Raw genomic sequence first — 25,223 nt, forward strand, 5'->3', positions numbered from 1 at the left:
CTGTCTCTCTCTCTCTGTGTCACATAAATAAATAAAATTTAAAATAAAACAGACTTATTATGGCCTATTATAATTTATATACAATAAAATCCCCCTTTATGACAATTAAATGAAGCAAATTTACAGAATTGTACATTCATAAACCAAATCTAATTTTAGAACTTTCTAAATTTAAAATCTAATTCTTTAGATATTTCTACCAAAATATCCCTCAAATCTATTTGCAGTTACTCCTTATTCCAAACCCCAGGTCAAGAGAACCACTGATTTACTACTTACTGTTTTTGTAGATTTATTCTTCCTGGAAGTTTCAGATGAATAGAGTCATATGCTCTAGTCTTGAGAGAATGGCTAGAGAATCACCTATGTTAGAGCATACATTCATATTTTACTCCTTTTTATTGTTGAATAATATCCCATGTATGGATGTACACATTTTGTTGGTCCATTCATCACTTGCTAGACATTTGCATTGTTTGCAGTTTTTTACTATTATGAATACCAGTGCTGTGAACATTCATGTGCAGGTCTTTTGTGGACATTTCTTGTAGGTAAGTAGATATCTAACAATATAATTACTGGAATGTATGATGAGTTTATGTTTAATATTTTAAGAACTTCCCTGTATTGCAAAGTGGCTATACATTTTACATTCTCACCAACAACGCATGAGGGTATTGGTTTCTCCACACCCTTAGCAGCACTTGGCCTTGTCAGTCTTTTTGATTATAGCGGTTCTAGTTGACATGTAGTTATATCACATTGTGGTTTTAATTTCCATTTCCCTAATGACCAATGATATTGAACATCTTTTCAGTACTTATATATTTTTGATAAAATATTTATTTTAAATATTTATTCAGATCTTTTGCCCATTTTTTAATTGGGCTGTTTATGTTTTTACTATTAAACTGAATAACTTATTTATATATTCTGGATTTAATTTTCTTAACAGGGCCATTGAGCAGAAGATTTTTATTTTGATGAAGTCCAATTTATTACTTGCAGTTTGGGGAATTATGCTTTTGTTGTCTTTATTCAATTCTTACCTAACCTTGAGTATCACTGATTTCTTGTGTTTTTTTTCTCTTAGACATCCTATAGTTTTAGGCTTTACATGTAAGTCTGTGATCTATTTTGAGTTAATTTTTGCATTTAATATCCAGTAAGATTTAAGTGTTTTTTTTCCTGGTTTTGTTTTTCGTTTTTGTTTTTCTTTACATGTGGAAATCCAAATGTTCCAGCACTATTTGTTGCAAAAAAAATCTGTGCTCTCTACTCAATTGCTTTTGCACCTTTGTTAAAAATCAGTTGTCTGTAACTGTTTGAATCAATTTCTGGGCAGTCTATCATGTTTCATTGATCTATTTGTCTGTCTTTATGCTAACCCCACACTGCTTTACTGTAGCTTCATAGAAGTTTTGAAATTGGGTAATGGAAGTCCTCCTATATTGTTCTTCTGTCAAATTTGCTTTGGCTATTCTATGTCAAATTTGCATTTCCATACAAATTTTAGTATCAACTTGTCAATTTCTAATAAGTTTTCTGGGATCTTTGATCAGGATTGTGTTGAGTCTATAAATTAATTTGGGGACAATTGGCTTCTTATTATTGAGTTTTCTGATTAATGAACATAGTATATTCTATATTTATTTAGGTCTTTAATTTCTCTCATCATTATTTTACAGCTTTCAGTGTACCAGTCTTTCACATTTTTTGTCAAATTTATCCCTAAAAATTTCATATTTTTAGATACTATTGTTAATGGCATTAGTTTTAAGTATAAATTTCTGATAGTATTGTGCTAAAAGGTGCAAGTAATTTTTTTTATATATTCCTGTTGAATCCTGTAACTTACATAAGCTCACTTATTAGTTTTAGTAGTTTTTTGGAGATTTCATCAGGCTTTCTACATAGATGATCATGCCTGTGAATAAAGAAATGTTAATTATTCCTTTCCAGTGTGGATGCCTCATATTTCTTTGTATTTCCTTATTGCACTGGCTAGACCCTCCAGTAAAATGTTGACTAAAAGGGGTTAGAGCAGATGTCCTTGTCTTATTTCTAATATAAGGAGGAAAGTACTTAGTCTTTCACCATGGTAGCTATAGGTTCATTGATGTTCTTTATCAGATTAAGAGAGTTCCCTTCTATCTCTACTTTGCTGAGAGTTTTTGTCAGGAATGACTGAAATTTTGTCAGATGCTTTTTCTGCATCTATTAAAATGATCATTATGGTTTTCTTTTTCTTTCTTTTCTATTTTTTCTAGTTTGTTAATATGGTGAATTATATTGATTGATTTTGAGATGTTAATCCAACTTCACAGTCTTAGGATAAACCAGTTGATCATAAGGTATTATGCTTTTTAGATATTGTCAGATTCAATTTGCTAAAATTTTGATAGAAAATTTTTATTTATGTTTATGAAGGATGCTAGTCTATATATATATATTTTTATAATTGTTTGGTTTTGGTTAGCAGGATGTAGTATGAGTTGGGAAGTATTCTCTCATCTTTAATTTTCCTGGAATAGTTTGTGTAGAATTGATATTATTTCTTTTTAATAATTGGTAATATTCACTGGTATGCCATTTGGGCCTGGGGTTTTCATTGTGGGAAGATTTTAAACTATAAATTCAATTACTTTAATAAAATATATAATTATCCATGTTATTTTTTACTTCTTGGTTGATCGTTTATGGTTAGTATCATTCAAAGAATTTATCAATTTCATCTAAGTTGTAGATTTTATTGGCATAAAGTTGTTTATGTTATTTATGTATTAATGTTCACACATCATCATTTGAATATCTGTAGAGTCTATTGTTACCAACCCTTTATTGATCCTGATATTGATAATTGTGTCTACTGTCTTTTTTTTCCCCTCATCATTCTGGCTAGAGGTCTATTAATTTTACTGATTTTTCTCAAAGATCCAGCTTTAGGTTTCATTGATTATTCTCTGTTGGCTTTTTGTTTTCTATTTCATTGTTTTTCACTCTAAATTTATTACTGCCTTTATTCTGCCTATGCTGGGCTTAACTCGATCTTTTCTTTCTACTTTCTTAAGATGGAAGCCAATGATGAATTCTTTTACCTTTTGTTAAAGAGTCTGAAGAGGACTGAAAATAAACTCTGAAGAGGACTTTATTTTGCCTTCCTGTTGGATTCTGGGCATAGGATTCTAGGTTACCAGGGACTTTTTATTATATTTTAGTTTTTAAAAGATGTTTCTCTACTTTAATTGTTTCTGATAAGAAGTTGATGTTATCTTTACATTTGTTACTCTGTAGGTAATGTGTCTATTCTCTGTTTGCTTTTAAGATTTTCCTTTTATCACTGGCTTTGAGCAATTTGATTATGATAGGAGCCTTGGTGTAGCTTTCTTCATATTTCTTGTACTTTGAGTTGATTGAGCTTCTTGGATATGTGGATTTATAATTTTTAACAAATTTGGGAACATTTCAAATATTATTTTTTTCCAATACTTTTTCTTTTCCCTCTGCTTTCCGTCCATTCAGGGATTTTAATTGAAATTATCCCATACTCACTGATACTTTGAACATTTTTAAAAATTATTTGTTCTGTGTTTCAGTTTTTATTGCTGTATCTTAAGTTCACGAATCTTTTCTTCTACAATGTTTAATCTGCAATTAACCCCATCCAGTGTATTAGTCATCTCACACATTATAGTTTTCTTCTCTGGAAGTTTGATTTGGGTCTTTTAAAAAATATCTATGTTTCTTCTTAACTTTTAAATATATGGAATGCAGTTATAATGACTTTTAATGTTCTTGTCTGACAATTTTAACATTTATATCAGTTCTGGATCAGTTTTGATTGATTGATTTTTTTTTTCTCATCATGGATTCTATTTTCTTTCTTCTTTCCATGACTAATAATTTTTTATTCGTTCTCAAGATTTGAATTTTATCTTGTTGGTGGCTAAGTATTTTTGTATTCTTATAAATATTATTTCGGTTTATTCTGTGACACAGTTAAGTTACTTGTGAACAATTTGATCCTCTCAGGCCTTGCTTTTTAGATTTATTATGTGGAACAAGAGCATGTTTATTCCAAGGCTAGTTATTTACCACTACTGAAGTAAGACTGTTTCAGTACTCTACACAATGCCCTGTGAATTATGAGAATTTTTAATCTGGCTGCTCTAAGAAAACAGAGTTTTTGATCTGATGATATGAGCCACATGTACTGTTCCCTTTAATCCTTATGGGTAATTCTTTCTCTAGCCTAGAGTAGTTTCCTTATATTCATGCACTGAATAGCACTCAATTGAATATCTTAGGGGATCCTTTGCAAATCTCTGAAATTCTCTCTGTGTATCTCTCTGCTCCCTAATACTCTCTCCTGAGAACTAACTACCTTGGTTTCCCCAACTTAGAAATTTGGCTGTCCCCTTTGGTTTCCCCCTCTCTGCCTCGTGCCCTGGAATCTTTTTCAAGGCAGTAAACTAGGGCAAGGTTCACCTCATTTATCTTCTATCTCTCAATGGTCACTGTATTTTGTTGCCTGAGGTCTAGTCTTTTTGAAAAACATTTTTTATATTTTGCTCTTTTTTTGGTTAAAGGGTAAATTTGGCCCCCAATATCATCAACTTTGCAAAGCATAAGTCCCTGTCAATCATCTTTTGTAATAAAAGTTTCCTTACCTTCCAAGAGACAAAACAAGGGCTTATTTGGTCATATAATTTGGTATTTACACATTTGCTTGCTAAAGACACAATTTTCTAAGTTAATCTCTTGAGTTTTCTTGATCAATTTTCTAAAAAGTGGCAAAACATCTTTTCTTTAACCCCTATTGATCCTTTTAAGAAAACAACAATTTAATTGATAACATTCATTTTATTACACAGTTTTCAATTAGCCCTGGCAGCTTTCTTTTCTCTGCTTTTCTCCTTTATAACTTGACTGCAGTGCTAGCTGAGAAGCTCCATTCCTTCTGGCAAAGATGCCTCTGTGCAAAGGTTTTTGGGGATGCCTAGCCTAAAGATGGTGTCTTCCAGCTGCAATTTAAAATGTTGAGCTGAAAAGAGAGCCTAATTCATTTGATTTCTGATCTCTATGATAGCATATCCCTCCCTAAGCAGTGGGGAGTCAAGGTCAGTTGCAGCTAATCATCGTAGAATTTGAACTTCAAAAAAATGGAAATAAAAGATTTTCACAGAGAGCCCTTATATCCTTTTGCTTCCTTTCCAAGACTTACAAGAGCTTTTTTTTTTCAGTCTTGGGGCAGAATGAAATCATTATTCAGCCTTATCCTAAGGGGGTAAGAATCTAGCTAAATATCCATTTAAAAAATATTTCCTTTTCTTAAATGTATATTCCTCAATGGATTTTGTGAGGATTATTGAGCTCCTGTTTTTGTTTTTGTTTTTCATTTTGTGTAAAATCGACCAGGCTCCTTAGAGAAAAGTAATTCAATAAAATACTTATCTGAAGTGTGAGGTTTAGAAGACATCTGTTTAAGAAGGCTAGACAAAGAGAAAAGGGAGGAAACGACTTACACATCAAGGATACTACATTTAAGCATGCCCACTCATTTTGTGGATGAAGATATACTGGCAAATCTATTAGGCCTGCAGAGAAGGCTTTGGGATCTGGGCCATGTTGCCTGGATTTAAATCCTGGTTCTTCCCTCTACTGGCTGAGCAATCTTGGCCAAGTTACATAACTTTTCTTTATCTCTATTTCCCCGCTGGTAAGTGGGAGTAGTGGTAGCACCTCTTTTATAGGTTTGATATGAAGATAATTCAAGTTAATATTTATAAAGCACTTAGAATAGTTCCTGGTATCCAGAAAGTACTATATAAATATCATATAAACTATGCATTTTAAAATATATTTACTGGGAAGTATAACCATTTGCTGACCCAAGAATCACTCCATGTTCCGAATTGTCATTTTATGCAAATGTTATGAAGGTTGAGCTCTATTGGGAAATGTAATTCAAATACCTATAAAAGGACTTGCATAGAAAAGTTTCTTGTCTCCTACTACAATAAATTAACAAAGCATTTTTTTTCATGAAAAATATATATTGAGGGCTTCCTGGATATTAAGCATAATGCAAGGTTCTAAGAATTTAAAGATGAAAAAAGCCCGAGTTTCACTTAAGGAGCATTGTAGTTAGCAGACGAATATGTGGATCATTTTAAAACAGTGTGCAGTTGCAGTAGCAAGAATATCGCTAAGAAGTGCCAGATAAAAGTTTCTAACCCAGGTGTATGTGTATATGTAGAGGCAAGGGTTTGGAAAGTAGGTCAAAGAAAACCTGTTGGAGTTGGTGAATGTAAGTCAATCACACCATTAAGAGGGAAAGGGTGTTCCTGGCAGAGGGAGAGAAACAGCATTGTGGTTCAGGGTACAAAGTAAGTCACATGTTCAGCACTGCTGGAGCTTGGTAAGAAAGCTGCGGCTCTGCAATTTTGTGTACATTACCCTCTTTTGCTAACAGTTTTTACCAGTGATCTCTTTAGATAGGACAGTGTTGTCTTTAAAGAGCTAATAAGCAAGTAAAGGACAGTGGTTGCCAGGGTGGAGGCTGGGTCCTGCAGGTTGACCATATCCTATTGGGTCATTCTAGGTTCTGGAACTGTACTCAAGCTCTGAAGTTCAAGACACAATTTTATTACATCTCTGACAGCTGAACTGAGTCTCAGGGTAGATACATAATAACTAGATTCATAAGAAGCTGATTTTCAACCAGATATCATATTATGAATACACTCAGAACTCTAAACAAGATACAATGCATGGAAAAATATCAAATATATTTTTTATTAAAAATCAACATGTGGGGCGTCTGGGTGGCTCAGTCAGTTAAGCGGCTACCTTTGGCTTAGGTCATGATCCTGGGGTCCTGGGATGGAGCCCTGCATCTGGCTCCCTGCTCAGTGGGGAGTCTGCTTCTCCCTCTCACTCTGCTTCTCCCTGCCCCACTCGCTCTTACTCTCTCTCCCTCTCTCTCAAATAAATAAAATCTAAAAAAAAAATCAACGTGTAAAAGTTGTTTTACTAGAGAATAAAACCATGAATTTTGAAAAAGAATTATAACAAGGATTTAAAGCTGTTAAGATTTATTGATTCAGGTGGGACTTGTGATGACTCTTAAAGAATGGGTAGATTAATCAAGTGGTGACACAGGAGACATTTTAGAAAAGGAAAAGTATGAGAAAAAGCAGAGATGGAAATGAGGGGTATATATGTGTGTTGTTGTTGTTGTTGTTGAAGAGCAACCTACAATAAGAAGTAGTCCTATTGGTAGGGAGAGTGTTCCTGTTATAAAATATAAGTAAATATGTTTGAATGGGTAAAAACAGCTATCATATATAAGTCCTCATAATGCTAAGTGTCCTGCATAAATTATCTCATTTAATTCTTAATCAAAAACCTGTGAAGTGGGTACTACTATTTTCGTCTCAATTATACAGATGAGGAAGCTGAGGCTTAGTTCCTAAGGTCACACAACCAGTGAATAATGGAGTCAGGATTGGTATGGAGAAAGATTGGCTACTGAGTCTAAGCTACTTCCGCAAGAGAATCAGGACACATATTTCAGGGTCTTAATTATAAGAAAGACAAATTCTGACTTGCCTTAAGGTGACAGAGCTCATTATAGTTCTCTGAGTGATTTGGGATGAGCTCATGAAATCAGTGGGAAGAAGGGGATGAATGTGAGGACAAGTCAACAGTAGAAAGTATCACCATTTCTTATCTGTCCCTGCATTTTTGGCTTTACTACTGACACGTTTTGGATATATAAAAAGTTGAACATTATAGACTGCCCTCACCCCAACACCACTCATTTTTCTCTCGAGATCTTTCTGGTTTAGCTGTAGGAACTAGACTGGGCCCCATTTGTGGGCATTTTAAGAGGGTTAGGTAATTTGGCCAGCTGAGAGGAGATTATTTTGTAAACCAAGAAAGCAAGTGAATAATACCCCCTATATCTGGAATGGATGTAATTTGTTCCTGAAACATGCATCAGACTTACCTTAAGTCTTATGTGAACTGGCTATAATTCAAGATATGCCATCATTTTTATGAACACATACCATAACCTCAAACATGTTTCCTATCTGCTAAGTATGACAGTATGATCTGACATCTGACTTTCTGTTTTCTTCTTCCACTTACACCTTAGCTCTTAATGAAATCTCACTACACTGATGGTTTTTTTGGATGATTCATGCTTTTAATTTTTCTCAAAGATTCAAATATGCTTTGACATTGGTAATTCCATAAATCAATAAAAGAAGTAGATAAATTAGTCCAAGCAACAATTTCGACTGCAGCAGACAGAAATAGTTTACTAACTCTCTAGTCAACCCAATTCAGAAAAACATATTCTTGTTTCAAAAGGAAAATGACATTTGCAAATATTTTCTCCCATTCTGTCGGTTGTCTTTTGGTTTTGTGGACAGTTTCTTTTGCTGTGCAAAAGCTTTTTATCTTGATGAAATCCCAATCGTTCATTTTTGCCCTTGCTTCCCTTGCCTTTGGCGATGTTTCTAGGAAGAAGTTACTGCGGCTGAGGCCAAAGAGGTTGCTGCCTGTGTTGTCCTTTAGGATTTTGATGGACTCCTGTCTCACATTCAGGTCTTTCAACCATTTGGAGTCTATTTTTGTGTGCGGTGTAAGGAAATGGTCCAGTTTCATTCTTCTGCATGTGGCTGTCCAATTTTCCCAACACCATTTGTTGAAGAGACTTTTTTCCATTGGACATTCTTTCCTGCTTTGTCAAAGATGAGTTGACCATAGAGTTGAGGGTCCATTTCTGGGCTCTCTATTCTGTTCCATTGATCTATGTGTCTGTTTTTGTGCCAGCACCATACTGTCTTGATGATGACAGCTTTGTAATAGAGCTGGAAGTCCGGACTTGTGATGCCGCCAGCTCTGCTTTTCTTTTTCAACATTCTTCTGGCTATTCGAGGTCTTTTCTGATTCCATACAAATTTTAGGATTATTTGTTCCATTTCTTTGAAAAAAGTGGATGGTATTTTGATGGGGATTGCATTGAATGTGTAGATTGCTCTAGGTAGCATTGACATCTTCATAGTGTTTGTTCTTCCAATCCATGTGGTGTTATGCTGAGTGAAATAAGTCAATCGGAGAAAGACATGTATCATATGACCTCACTGATATGAGGAATTCTTAATCTCAGAAAACAAACTGAGGGTTGCTGGAGTGGTGGGGGGTGGGTGGGATGGGGTGGCTGGGTGATAGACATTGGGGAGGGTATGTGCTATCGTGAGCGCTGTGAATTGTGCAAGACTGTTGAATCACAGATCTGTACCTCTGAAACAAATAATGAAATATATGTTAAGAAAAAAAAAGAAGAAAATAGAAGGAGGGGAATAATGAAGGGGGGTAAATTGGAGGGGGAGATGAACCATGAGAGATGACGGACTCTGAAAAACAAACTGAGGGTTCTAGAGGGGAGGGGCGTGGGGGGATGAGTTAGCCTGGTGATGGGTATTAAAGAGGGCACGTTCTGCGTGGAGCACTGGGTGTTATGCACAAACAATGAATCATGGAACACTACATCAAAAACTAATGATGTAATGTATGGTGATTAACATAACAATAAAAAATTTAAAAAATAAATAAAAAGGAAAATGACATATATATTCCTTCTCTTTAGATTCTACAGTCTCTGAAATTTTCTGTAACAAGAACAACAAAATAAGCATGCTTTTGGTATATATATATATAGCTAAACCTTTTGGTATATATATGCATATATATGTATATATATAGCTAAACCTTAAAACTATATATAGCTATATATATATAGCTAAACCTTAAAACTCTATGAGCAGTATTATTGCCAAAAGTAATTAAGTCATTCAGATTTTGACCATATAGAATATAGTTATAATAACTTTTTTAATGTTCTTTTTCTATGAATTCTTTCATCTATGACATTTCAGAGGCTGTTTCTATTGATTAATTTTTTTTCCTTCAGAATGGGTCATATTTCCCCACTTATTTGCATATCTTTAATTTTTGATTGAATTCCAGACATGAATTTTATGTCGTTGAGTGCCAATATTTTGTTTTCTTTTAAATATTCTTGAGCTTTACTTCAGGTTGCAGTTAAATTACTTAAAAATAGTTTGATCTCTTATGATGTTCCTTTTAAGCTTAGTTAAGTGAGATCAGAGTCGTCTTTAAACGTAGGGCTGAATATTCCTCACTGCTGAGGAAGTACTTTTCTGAATACTCTATGTAATGCCTTTTGCATTATGAGTTTTTTTTTTTCTATTCTAACTGGTGAGATTATGAACTATTTTCAGCTCTGTGTGAACTCTGGAGATTGTTCTCCCTGCTCCTTTCTGTGGCTCTCTTTCTGCTTCAGGTGGTCTCTTCATACACGGGTGCCCATCAACACCCGGCTGAAAAGTCAAGGAAAACCCTCAGTGAATCTTCAGATATCTCTTTCTCTCTCTCTCTCTTTCTCTCTCTTTCTCCCACCCTCCCCCTCCCCCTCCCTCTTTTACCCTTTCTCTCCTCCTCCTTTCCCTCTCTGCAGGTCTTCTCTCTTTGTGCAGCTTTTTCCTATCCAGTATTTTTCCCTGCAAATTCTATCCAGTGTGTCTTCTCAATTTCTTACCTCTGTCTCCTAGTCTCAGGAGGCCCTCAGTCTCCCTGCACTGTGGCCTGGATACACTCTGATGGCAGTAAACTGGGGAAATCCCATGGCTCACCTTGTTCCTTTCCCATTTCTCAGAGATCACTTTTTTGTGCTATTTGTTGTTCAATGACTAAAAGCTGTCCCATATATTTAGACTGGTATTTTAGTTGTCTAAGGATGGAGAATAAATCTCGTCCTGGTTACCTGTCTTGGTTGGAAGCAAAAATCCAGTTATTCAGATTTTAGATCTGCCAAACTATAATATAAAAATTGAAAACTCATGGAGCGTACAGTAAATTATGAGAGACTTCATTGTGCTCAAAAGTGTATCTGGAATCATTTAGATGTTTTATAAGCCCTGTGAGCAGAAACGTGGATCTCTTCTAGGTCCTTATTATATCTCTGCATTGCAAAAATTGATATTCCAAAATTCTGTTGAACTACAAATCAAATTTTTGTAAGGAGGAATGAGCCAAAAACAAAAACAAAAACAAAAAACTATTAACTACATTTGGAACCAAAACAGTGGTGATATGTATGTTTATATACACGCAAACATGTACACGTTTTGTTTTGAGTGATATTCTAACTGATAACTGACAATAAAATGTTTGGGTATAATAGATTTTATGATTAGTTGGATTCTTGGTTAAATTAACATTAATTTGATATGTCTTGTTCTATGCCTTGTGTTGAAAGTCTTTCTAATATTTTATTTATTTACCTGGTAAATAAAGAAAATTCAGGAACACTTGGGTGACTCAGTCTGTTAAGCCTCTGACTCTTGATTTCAGCTCAGGTCATCATCTCAGGATCATGAGATTGACCCCTGTGTCAGGTTCTGTGCTCAGCGTGGAGTCTGCCTGAGATTCTTTCTCTCCCTCTTCCTCTGCCTTTTCCCACCCCATGCACGTGCTCTCTCTCTTTCACTCTCTCTCTCTCTCAAATAAATAAATAAATGAATATTTTAAGAAAAGAAGAAAATTCAGTGTAATTTAGTATTTCTCATGTACCTATGATTCTGGCAGTATTTCCAGGTCATGGTGTTGAACATTAATAACCACTTTGTCCTACTGTAGATGTGACCAATATAGTTTAACAGGAGCTCAGTTGTCAATGCACTGATTGGATAAAAGATATCTAGCATCTAGAAAACTGAACACAAACATATTCTTGAATAAAGCCCAGCATATATTCAAGGGAAGTTCCCAGGAGAGCCAGTAGAAAAGGTCCTGGCTAGTGGGGATTTGACAACTAGGAATCCCACAGAATGCAATAGGTGATTTGCAAGTAAAAAAAGATTTGTCAGTAAATGGAGAAATGTTCCAGATCTAGGAAGACTGTGAATTTTGGAAGGTCGGGGTATAAGTCATTTGGGCAGACACATGGGAGTTAGAACTTTAGTCTCTGAAGAAAATGGAGTAGAGAGGTACAGTCAAGGTCCTTTTCTTCAAGGAGCTGGGGGAATGAGAGGAGGGAACCTAGATAAAAAACAAGGAGTTAGTATCCAAAATATATAAAGAACTCATACAATTCAATAGAAAAAAAAACATTAAAAAGTGGCCAGAGGATCTGAAAAGACATTTTTCCAAAGAAGACATACAACTGGCCAACGGATATATGAAAACATGCTCAACATCAGGGAAATGCGAGTCAATACCATAATGAAAGAAGCAAAACCTCACACCTGTCTGAATGGTTATTATAAAAAAAACAAGAAATAAGTGATGCTGAAGATATGGAAAAATGGGAACCTTCATGCACTGTTGGTGAGAATGTAAATTGGTGCAGCCACTTTGGAAAACAGTATGGAGATTCTTCAAAAAAATTAAAATAACTTCCATGTGATCTACTAATTTCACTTCTGGGCATTTAGCTGAAGGAAACAAAAACTCTTAACTCAAAAAGATGCAGCATTATTTATAATGCTAAGACATGGAAGTAACCTAAGTGTCTATCAGTGGATGAATGGATAGAGAAGAAGTTTTATATATATACAATGAAAGATTATTCAGCCTTAAAAAAATAATGAAATCTTGCAATTTGCAACAACATGGATGGACCTTGAGGGGCATTGTGCTAAGGGAAATAAATCAGACTGAGAAAGACAAAAATTATATGATTTAATTTATATGTGGAACCAAAACAAACAAACAAACCACCCAAATTCATAGATACAGAGCTTGGTGGTTGCCAGAGATGGGGAGTAGGGTGTGAAATGAGTGAAGGGGGTCAAAAGGTACAAAATTCCAGTTATAACATGCGTAAGTCTTGGGGATATACTGTGTAGCATAGTGACTATAAGAGTACTGTACTATATTTTCAAAAATTGCTAAGAGAGTAAATCTTAAAAGTTCTCACCACAAGAAAAAAAAATATAACTATGTGTGGTGATGGACATTAACTAACATTGTGGTGATTATTTAGCAAAATATACATATATCAGATAAAATTGCTGGACAGCTAAAACTGATATGACACCTGAAATGTATATGTCAATTATATCTCAATTTTTTAAAAAAGAGGAAAAATGCTTAGTAATATTAGGAAATTACTTGGGTAAAGGGGTACTTGCTATAAGGCTGAGGATTTCCCCCAGAACTTTGCCTAAGGCTGTGGAGTTGAACTACTTAGTTTTGAGTAGGCTCAAACCTGAACATGTAAATGACTTTAGACACCAGTGTGAGACTCTTCAGAGGCAGTGAACCAAGCAGAGTATTATAATATTGGAGGATTTGCTGAATGTGCCGTACTAGACCTTTAGATCAATTCAGTGCAACTCCACAAACATACACTGAGAGGGTATTAAAAAGATGTCAGAGGTGTGTCATACTGGGCTAATCTGTCTAACCTCCTCACAAAATTCTTCTGTATTAGCTCTCCTTGTGTTTCTAGTCTTCAAATCTTTCAACTACATGCTCCCAGTTTCATTTCTTTTGGTACTTGCCTCCTTGCCCTTGATTACTGTTCTTGTTTGGGCTAGTCTTTTCAAATATGTTGGGCCTCCCTCCAGGACATGGATTTGGAAATTCATTTCTGATCCTTTGCACATGGAGATCTTATATGCCATGCCATGAAGGGTCCCATGGGACTAACTGGTGTGTGTCCTTTAACCACTTGATAAGCAGTCTTTGACCCTGAGTTATATACTAGAAATGACTTGTTGAATAAATCCCTGATATGGATCTGTTCTCTTTCATGCAATTCAATTGTCTTACATTAAACATCTCTTAGGAGCCAGGGCACAGGTCTACACGAATGATTAAGACTCAGTCTCCACAACTGGGAAGGTTGGAGCCTTAAGGTGAGGTACACACAGATAACAGATAATTACATTAGAGTGTGATGTTTGCTATGAAGAAATCTAGGGTGTCTTTGCTAAGAAGAGGAGGGCATTTAACAAAGGAAGGAGACATTTATCCCAGGTGGAGGGTAAAGGGAAGGGTAGAAAGCATAGGGGTGAGTGATCTTGTCATTTCTTTTTCTTAACAAAATGCAGATAAAGTCTCATCAGATGAAGTTTTACCATATGATCATAAGAAGTACAATTAAGTATAAAATACTTTAAGTGGGCAATTTTCATCACACTTTCATCTTGGGGTGTGGTTAGAGCCTAGTTTCAAGAATTATCACCCATTTATGGCTCTGGATATGATTTCTAGCTCTGCAATTTAGTGGCTGTATTCACTTCTCTGAGCATTGGTGTCCCCATGTGTGATTATAGATAATAGTTACTCTGCAAGTGTGTCAGTTATCAAGTTACTGTTTCTCAGTTCCATATGCATCCTTTAATACATGCTCTGTGATAAAGGGATTCCTTTAGGCATTAAATTGGGCACAATGTTAAGTTTTCTTGATAGAGGGTATTAGAAGGACATTGAGGAGGAAGAGGTTTCTTGGGATTTCTGGTGTGGGCTGGGGAGATCAGCAGGGTGGATGTGATGACATCTGGTGGAGCCTGTCTCAGTGATAGGCCCAGAATGCCATCCTTTTGTGATTTTTGCAGCTCTGGGTGATGATATCCTTTCTGCAGACCTCTCCACATGGAACCCAGAGCTCTATGCAGGCTGCATGCAACCACCATGGACAGAGCATCACATAACAGGTAGTGTTTCTTCTGCAGGTTTCCTGCATCCCTCATACTCAGAAGGCCTCTTCCTTGGCCAGCACCTAGACTCCCATTGCATCCCGTGGCCAGTAGCTAAGAGCCTGCTCTCTGCGCATACTCTGGAAGGTGTTCTGCTGTTTGCCCAGCAGCTCCAGACCTGCTCCAGCCTGGCCAAATCAGCAAATTTCTCTGCTGTCCTGTGACTAAACCATACCTACTCCAACAAGGTCTGATCTTCCTTCAAGTTTGTCCTTCCTTGGATACTCTCCCTCAGCCTTGGTTTACTATACAGGGTTTCTTCTGATCTTACAGTTATTCTTTTATCTTAGTTTAATTATCCTTTATATCAACTGCCCATGTTTAAACCACTGTGCTGTTTCTGTCTCCTGATTGGACCCAGACTGCTACAGCAGCAAGTTTATCATAAGGATTACACGAAACAACATTTGGCATATAAATGATAGCAATTATAGCTAATCATGTTTCTTCTTCCCTCTCTCATAACACAAACCCAAAAGTTTTTTTAATAAGAATGTGTGTGTAGGGTGGTGTGGGTTGCGTCGGGGGGTGGTATGGGGGAGGGTGTGTATGTGTATTTGAGATCTGGTATGTATGTGTGAGACTCTGTGTTTACAAAATGCTAGCTGTGCTTCTCCTTATTCAGTGTTCTACTGTCAGCTATTACAAGAAGTGTAGAATTTAGATTTGGAAGGCAGCTTTAAGATCATCTAGTCCAACTGCACATAAAGAAATTAATAGGAGGCTAAGATTCTTATTCAAGGTCACACAGTTAGTTCTGGGTGGAACCTGTATTATAAGAAGCCATCAATCCTGAGGACATGTCCAGGAGTTTTCTCTATAGCTGGAATTCACTCTCCAAACAAGTTTAAAATACAGAGTAATCTAGATGGCTGTATTAGTTTTCTAGGGCTGCCATAACAAATCACCACAAGCTGGGTGGTTTAAAACAGCAGAAATTTATTCTCTTACAGTTCTGTAGACCATAAGTTCAAAATCTGGCAGGGCTCTGCTTTTTCTGCAGGTCCAGGAGAGAATTGTTCTTTGCCTCTTTCAGATTCTGGTGGCCATCTGCATTCTTGGACTTGTGGCTACATCACTGCTTCTGTCTTCATATTGTCTTTTCTTCTATGTGTTTGATTTCTTCTCTTTATGTCTCTTATAAAGACACTTGTCATTTAATTTAGGACCCACCTGCATAATCCAAAATTATCTTCTCAAGATCCTTAATTACATTTGCAAAAACCTTTTTTCCAAATAAGGTAATATCACAGCTTCTAGGGTTTGGGACATAGACATATCTATTTTGTGGCCACCATTCAGCCCACTACAGTGTTATTTAAAAAAATAAATTTAGATTCACAAGTCACCATGATTTATTACTCCCTTAGCTCAGTTAATAAATCTAGATATGTTTTTCTAATAGTTATTTATTCCATGGGCATATTACTTAATGAAGTGATTTGCTTAGGTCTTGTAATAACAGTCATGCTATGTGAACTTCACTTGGGAAACATTTAGTCTTTTCACTATTATGCATTATAGCCAAGTGTTTCATGTTACAACAGGCCGATCCTAATACAAATTCATGTATGGGGGGGGGGGAGTAGGCAATGACAAAATGTAATATACCCTAAATTAATATTTTCCCCACACAGTCAGCCAGGTGCTTCCTTCCACTAAAATTTGGGGCTAGTTAATATTTAGAGAATATACTTGAACCTCTGAGAGCTTGCATGAGGTATTAAGATGTCTGGGAAGAATTGGTGTCAGTGATCACACAGACTAACCTGTTTGGTATACTCTATAGATGTTTAACCACCAAATTCCTTCAGAGGTTCAAACATATCCATTATTTCTGTATGTGTTAAACTGACGTGCTGTAGAAGATTTCCTCCTATATTCCATAGTTTTTCCCCTTTTTCTTCCTCTTATATCACCTCATAGTAATCCCATTTAGGTAGAAGTGTTTTTTAAATTAAATGAGGTATATTTTGAACATAATAATTGGCACTGCTTGAGCATTAAGACTGTGTGCTCTGGTTATGAAAGAAGGAGAAAGACATGTTTCTCACATAGAAAAATTGCTTAAAAGATATGTTTTAGATTCAGGAGAATACCTCAATTATTACTAATTAATTCTGGAATGTAGACAGCTGGGAATGTAAGGAAACTACCCCTTCCCACCACCCAAACTAGGTACAACTCCATAATATTGTGTCCTCTATTAGGTCATTTTGTTCTATTTCTTACCGGGACTGGTGATAAAGAAGGGGTATGATTTTTTAAAAATTTATTGGTGGCTATCTTTTCTTCCCCATATGTTTGTGTTTATTATTTGAGGATATCCTAGGAGTGATGACTTTTTCTAAGCCAATTTTAGGACTTTTAAGATACAAAGTTGAATTGACTAAAAACTAAATTCAGATGATTGTATTGGTCAAACTAAATGTCAAAGCACAAAAAAAAATGTATCTTCTTTTCTTGCAATAGCTAAAAACAAAAACTAAAACTAAACCCTGCCTTCCAGAAAACAGAATTCCCTACATAGACTATTTCCCAATTTTTTTCTGTCTGAGTTAGATGACACTGAATATCACCAATTATTCTTATATATGTTTTCTAAAAAGAAAAACTCAGAATCTCTTCTCCATGCACATAGAATCGAAAGACCTCAATCAAGGACAAAGCCACGAGTATTTGTTCTTGATACACAAATGCCTTGGACATCTGCCTTCTTTCTGGCTAAGGGGCTCTCTTGAAACACAAAGCCCTTTTGCTTTCCTTTTGCCACTGCAAGCACAGCCATGAGCATGCTCAGGTTTCAGAAGAGGCTTGCCTCCAGTGTCCTCCACTATGGCAAAACAAAGGTCTGGTTGAACCCCCAATGAGAGCAATGAAATCGCCAATGCCAACTCCTGTCTCCTGTCAGCAGATGTGGAAACTGAACAAAGATGGACTGATATCTGGAAGCTTGTAACTGTCCATTCCCAGGCTTGGTGCCAGAAAAAATGCTTTGGCCCACCAGAAGGCAGGCATATGGGCATTGGTAAGAGAAAAGGTAGTGCCAAGTCTTGAATGCCTGAGCAGGTAACCTGGATGAAAAGGATGAGAATTTTGCCCCAGCTGCTCAGAAGATATCAAGAATCTAAGAAGATTTACTGCTGTGTATCACATCCCGTTCTTGAAAGTAAAGGGTAATGTATTCAAAAGCAAGCAGATTCTCCTGGAACATATCCATAAGCTAAAGGTAGACAAGGCTCAGAAGAAGCTTCTGGCTCACCAAGCTGAGGCCTGCAGATCTAAGACCAAGGAAGAATGCAAGAGCTATAAAGAGCAGCTTTAGGGCAAGAAGGAGGAAATTATCAAGATTCTGTCCAAGGGGGAAGAGGCCAAGAAATAAAACTCCCTTTCTTTTGTCTGTATATAGTGACCTCAGCAATTACACGGATCAGTTACTTAATAAAACAGACCTTTATCTGGAAAAAAAAAAAAAAGATACAAAGCCCTTTTAATTCTTATGATTTCAGATGGAAAGTCTCTATCAGAATGTTCTCTAACATCTGCAAATATCTTTTTCCACAGGAAGATTTTGACAGACAACAGCAAAAGCAGTAAGTGAGAGATTGGAGGGCACCTGGCAGGGAGCAGCTACTTGTGTTTCAGAACCTGGAAGGCTTCTTGGTCTTGTCATGTTCACAGCTCAGTTGATGAATGGATCTCCAGGAAGATGAGAAAGGGATGGGTCAGAAAATGGAGGTTCTTCAGCTTGACTAAAGGATGCTGGTTATATTTTCTAGTACTATACTCTCGGCCCCTTGCCTTCCCCTTTTCTTTGGCCCTATCTTTTTCCTTTTCTATCCTGGCCATAACCCTTCCACATAATCCTTCCCCTTCCACTGCACACTAGAAAACTCTAAGCATTCATTCATTCAACAAATATTAATTGGGTTTAATTATGTTCTCTATACTATGTTAGATGATGGATATAAAATAATGGATAAACAAAATGCTAGTTCACATGGAGCTTCTGGTCTAGCAGTTAAATTAGATTCTGAACTAATAGTTATGTGTTTCACAAGGTGGAAGAGTTTTTCACCAGAATTCTAGAAGGCTGTTCCCTATAAGGGAAGATCCTCAGTAAAGTAGACCATATTCCACAGCTAGGGCTGAGTATAGGAGGTAGGGTCCCAAGCAGAGTGGCAAAGTAGAGGGGGTGGAGCTAAAAAGGAAGCACATAAACAGTAAAGGGACTGGGAGAAAGGAAAAATTTTGTAGCTGCTTAAATTGAGAAGTTTTAAAGAGATAGACAAGTATCTAAAGTGTTTTCTTGGAAAGCTCTCTGCATGACACACTATATAAATCCCCTGGGCTTTTAAGGTAAAGCAAATAAAAGTAGTTGTTTTTAAAATCATTCTTCTAGGTTTCTATATTGCAATTTTCATTTGTGTTTGTGTTTCTGGGTAACAACATAAGATGAGTGCAATGCCTAAGAAAAATACAGACGTTAGACTAGCCCACAAAAGGTAGGGTCAGGGGGCCTGTCCCCCCATCAACTCATTATCATCTCTCTCTACCTTTATCTTTGGTAAGTAAATGTGTAGAACTTTGTTATACAATTGAAGCAAATTGTTATCAGCTTAATATAGACTGTTTAAACTATAAGATGTATTATGAAAGTCTCATGGTAATCACAAAGCAAAATCTATAATAAATACAAAAAGTAAAGACAAAGAATCAAGGCTAACACTACAAAAATAATCAATTCATAAAGAAAGACAGTAAGGGGGGAGAAAGAAACAAAAGAACTATAAAACAATCAAATGGCAATAGTAAGTCTTTATCTATCAATAATTACTCTAAATGTAAATGGCTTACATTCTCCAACTAAAAGACAGAAGTGGCCAAATGGATTTAAAAACTCAACTATATTCTTCCTGCAAGAGACTTACTTAAGCTTTAGGGACACTTATAGGATGAAAATGAAGGGATAGGGAAAGGTATTCCATGCAAATGGAAACCAAAAGAGAGAAGGAGTAGTTATACTTATATGGACTTTATATGGACAAATGGACTTTAAATCAAAAGCTCTAACAAGAGACAAAGAAGGTCATTATATAATGATAAAGGGGTCAATTCGTCAAGAGGATATAACAATTTAAATATGTATGTACCTAATATTGGAGCACCTAAGCATATTCAACAATTACTAACAAATCTGAAGGCAGAAATAGACAGCAATGCAGTGATAGTAGGGGACATCAATACCCTACTTTCAACGATGGATAGATTATCCAGACAAAAAATCAATAAGGAGACAATGGACTTGAACTACACTTTAGACCAAATGCACCTAACAGACACATACAGAATATTCCATCCAATAAGCCCCAGAATACATATTCTTCACAAGTGCACATGGACCCTTCTCCAGATTAGATATGTTAGGCCACAGAACAAATCTTAAGAAATTCTCTCCACCTCTACTCAGCATAGTACTGGAAGGCCTAGCCAGAGCAATTAGGCAAGAAAAAAAAAAATGAAAGGCATCCAAATTGGAAAAGAAGAAGTAACCATCTGTTTGCAGATGACATGATCTTATATATGGAAAACGCTAAAGGCTTCACTGCTACAAATAATAAATAAATTCAGTAAAGTTGCAGGATACAAAATCAACATACACAAATCTGTTGTGTTTCTATACACTAACAACAAACTATCTGAAAGAGAAATTAAAAAGGAATCCCATCTACAGTAGCATCAACAACAATAAAATATTTAGGAATACATTTAATCAAGGGTGTTAAAGACCTGAAAACTATCAGATATTGATGAAATAAACTGAAGAAGACACAAGTAAATAGCAAGAAATCTCATGTTCTTAGGTTGGAAGAAATAATATTGTTAAAGCAGCCATACTACCCAAGGTGATATATAATACAACCCCTACCAAAATTTCTTTTTTTTCTTTTTTTTTTTAAAGATTGTATTTATTTATTTGACAGAGACACAGCGAGAGCAGGAGCACAAGCAGGGGGAGTGGGAGAGGGAGAAGCAGTCTTCCTGCCGAGGAGGGAGCCTGATGTGGGACTCCATCCCAGGACCCTGGGATCATGACCTGAGCCGAAGGCAGACGCTTAACAACTGAGCCACCCAGGCGCCCCAACAACCCCTATCCAAATTTCAATAATATTTTCCAGAAATAGAAAAAAACTATCCTAAAATTTGTATGTAACCACAAAAGATCCTGAATAGCCAAAGCAATCTTGAGAAAGAACAAAACTAGTGGTATCACATTTCCTGATTTCAAACTATATTACAAAGCTACGGTAATAAAAAAAAACAGTATGGTCCTGGCATAAAAACAGGCACATAAACCAGTGGAACAGAATAGAGAGCCCAGAATAAGCCCATGCATATACAGTCAATTAATCTTTGACAAGGGCACCAAGAATACACAGTGGGGAAAAGATGGTCTCTTCAGTAAAACTAGATATCCACCTGCAAAGGACTGAAACTGGACTTCTATCTTATACCACTCACAAATGTTAACTCGAAATGGGTTAAACATAAGACCTGAAACAATAAAACTCCTAGAAGAAAGCATAGATGGTAAACTCTTTGACATTGGTCTTAGCAATGATTTTTTAAATCAGACGCCAAAAGCACAAGCAACAAAGGCTAAAATAAGCGGGTCTACATCAAAGTAAAGAGCTTCTGTGCAGCAAAGGAAACAATCAGTTAATTGAAAAGACAACCTATAGAATGGGAGAAAATACTTACAAACCATATATCTGATAGAAGGTTCATGTCCAAAATGTATAAACAACTCATAAATCTCAATAGCAAAAAAGCGAATAATAAAATTACAAAATAAGCAAAGGACCTGAATAGACATTTTTCCAAAGAAGAAATAAAAGTGGCCAATGGGTACATGTAAAACATGCTCAACATCACTAATCATCAGGGAATTTCAAATAAAAGCCACACTGAGATATCAGCTCACACCTGTTAGGATAGCTATTATCAGAAGACAAGAGATAACAAAAGTTGGTTAGGATGTAATAAAAAGGGAACAATTGTGCATTGTTGGTGGAAATGTAAATTGGTGCAGCCACAGTGGAAACCACTGTGGAGTTTCCTCGAAAAACTAAAAAGACAGCTACCATATGATTGCCATTCTTGGGTGTATTTCTAAAGAAAATAAAATCAGGGCACCTGGGTGGCTCAGTCGTTAGGCGTCTACCTTCGGCTCAGGTCATGATCCCAGAGTCCTGGGATCGAGTCCCACATTGTGCTCCTTGCTCTGCGGGAAGCCTGCTTCTCCCTCTCCCACTCCCCCTGCTTGTGTTCCCTCTCTGGCTGTGTCTCTCTCTGTCAAATAAATAAATAAAATCTTTAAAAAAAAAAAAAAGAAAATCAGTATCTCAAAAAGATATCTGCATTCCCATGATTCACTGCAGCATTATTCACAAGAGCCAACATATGGAAATGACCTAAATGTCCTTTGACAGATGAATGGATGAAGAAGGTGTGTACACACACACACACACACACACACACACACACACACACACACACACACAGGAATATTATTCAGCTATGAAATAGAAGAAATTCTGCCATTTGAGACAACATGGATGAATCTCGATGGCATTATGGTAAGTGAAATAAGCCAGACAAAGACAAATACTGTATGGTATCACCTACATGTAGCATCTTAAAAAAAGAAAAAAAAAACTGTTTTCATAGGAATAGAAAATAGAATGGTCGTTGCCAGGGACAGGCATGAGGGGAAAATGAGGAGATATAGGTCAAAGGGTATTTCTAACTTTCAATTAGAAAAATAAATTCTGAGAATCTAATGTACAGCATGTGACTATAGTTAATAATATGGTATCGTATACTTAGAAGTTGTTGAGTGTAGATCTTAAGTGTTCTTATGAGACACATACACACACACACACAGAGTTAACTAAAAAAGTGGGGTGATAGATGTGTCAATCATCTTGATCTTGGTAATCATTTCTCAACATACATGTATATCAAATCATCACATTGTATGCTTTAAATATATGCAATTCTCTTTGTCATTTATTCCTCAATTACATTAGAATAAAAAGAAAATAAAATATATACAAAAATGTTAAAGCAGCTCAGGTTATTTGATGCAACATGTTACTACAAACATGTTGTAGCCTTACAGGATACAGGATAGCCTTACAGAATCAGAGAGGCAAACATATATTTGTTTAAAGATTTTCATTATATTATATCATTAATAATAGTGAGAAATAAGTGGAGCACCTGGGTGGCTCAGTGAGTTAAACGTCTGCCTTGGGCTCAGGTCATGATTTTGGGGTCCTGGAATTGAGCCTCGCATTGGGCTCCCTGCTCAGTGGGAGTCTGCTTCTCCCTCTGCCTCTGCCTCTGCCCCTGACCCCCACTTGTGCTCGCTCGCTCTCACAAATAAATACATAAAATCTTAAAAAAATTGTGAGAAATAAGAAACTCTAAAACCCCAAACATAGGATATTAGTTTAATAAGTTACAAAATACATACATTATTATTTACTAATTATGTATAAAAATAATGTTCTGAAAAATATTTAGGAAACAGAGATGTTTATTATAAAGGTTTTAAAAATGTTTACAGCAATACACAGAATCTTATGTGCTCTGCATTATTCTAATCTTATATTTATAAAAATTATTGATCCTCAAAAATGGTTTTAAAAAAGTAACAGGAAATATAAAAAAAAATTTAGTATCCGGAGTGAGTGGAATTAGGACTATTATTTCTTTACATTTTATTTACACTCAGAAAAATCTGGTTTACCTTAATACAGCATATCAGGAGCTATTAAATTGCAGGTGTTTCCTATTGTTGTCAGTGTCATTACTTCACAGTTATCTTTCTTCTGCTTTTTTAATTCTTTTTTTTCAATATCCTCCTACTCCCTATTTACTTGATGGTCTTACTGTTGGCATTTTAAAAAAAGTATGTAATTCCTTCCTTCAGTCGTGTTTTTTTTTTTTTATAATACATAAATTACCATTTTTTCCTCTTCTTTCTTAGATATCTTGACTTTGTTGCTTTTCAGTTATTCACTTTGGAGCATGTGTCTTTCTGCTTTTTAGTTTTTTTCAATGGGGGGGTGTGGAAAAGTTCTAACTTCATAGAGTAACTCAGAAATCTAAGAATACAGAATATAAGCCTGGGCTATTTATTGTATACTTTATGTTAACAAGTAATTCTTTTAAGTTTTATAACTAGAAGACATTTTGAATTCAGCCCATTTATTCTTGCCTCTGTGTCTTGCATTCAAAAGTGAATAAACTTAAGTTTGGAGGGGCTAAGTAATTGGCCTGGAGTCTGAGATTTTGTTAACTGCTGAGATGTTTAGGACTCCAGTGTTCTTTTTCTTTAAGATGCTCGTGTTCTTCCTTCCTCTGCAACCTCCTACCCCATAAAATGGTGTTAACTTTTAGTTCCCCAGTAGAAAACATGTTATCATGCCATGACATCTTTTTGCAGATGAGAGGATTATCATTTAATATATCTCACAAATGATGATAGAAAAGGCAAAATCTGAAAACACATATGGAATATCAGAACGAAATGCTAGAATGTAGGTTATATTTAGCATCACCAACAGCTGTATTGATTACGATTATTTTAATACCAAATAAATTATGTAAGGGTTTCTCCTGTGACTGTGTCAGCGTGAATGTGACAAAAACTGAACTCCTCATTTTCCTACCCACTTCCCAAAGCTGCACCATCCAGCCTGTTGAACAAGCCAGAAATCGGGTATTCTGTCCCCTCTCCCGCACCCTTTTTATCCGGTCTACCATAAGGCACTAACGGTGTTAAGCTCCAGTGATCTCTTGAATCCATTCACTTCTCTGCCCCCATTGCCACTGCCCCCTCTCTCGCCATTCTCAGCCCTATCATCTCCTGGAGGCTCCTGCAGAACCTCCAGACATCCGCCTTCACACCCAAGATGGTTTTTGGGAAATGCAAATCCCATCGCTAGACTCTCCTGCCGACAAATTCAGTGGTTTCCTTTGCTCTAAGGGTATAGGGAAAATACTGAACATGGACCTCAAGGCCCACTCTGTTTATTTTTATTGTCTCACTCTGTTCTTGCTCTTGCCAGCGTTCAGGTTTGGTTTCCAGTCCCTGGTACTCAGTATGCTCCCCCTGGCCTCCAGGGTTGTGCATATGTTGTTTTCTCTGCCCAGGGTACAGTTCCCGCATCCTTTTCCTCTAAGGGACTCCTACTCAGTCTTCAGATCTTTGTGTAATCTTGGCTTCCATTCTACCATGGGAAAAATAGATCACTATTATATGCTGTTATAGCTCCTTCCCTCTTGCTTTCCCAGTGGGTTCACTATTGCCATTTTCCATTTACTTGTGAGCTAATTTTATTAATG

At 36.2% G+C, this 25,223-nt stretch overlaps 1 pseudogene; it reads left to right on the plus strand.

Annotated features, from left to right (window-relative positions):
- The first annotated feature begins 17,590 nt into the window (after positions 1-17,590).
- LOC112838027 (large ribosomal subunit protein eL19-like) lies at positions 17,591-18,186 on the plus strand (annotated as a pseudogene).
- Positions 18,187-25,223: the final 7,037 nt, after the last annotated feature.

The sequence above is a fragment of the Callorhinus ursinus genome, unplaced genomic scaffold, assembly GCF_003265705.2.
Source record: "Callorhinus ursinus isolate GAN/ISIS: 27379988/994484 unplaced genomic scaffold, GSC_fseal_2.0 scaffold22, whole genome shotgun sequence".
Classification (NCBI taxonomy): Eukaryota; Metazoa; Chordata; class Mammalia; order Carnivora; family Otariidae; genus Callorhinus; species Callorhinus ursinus.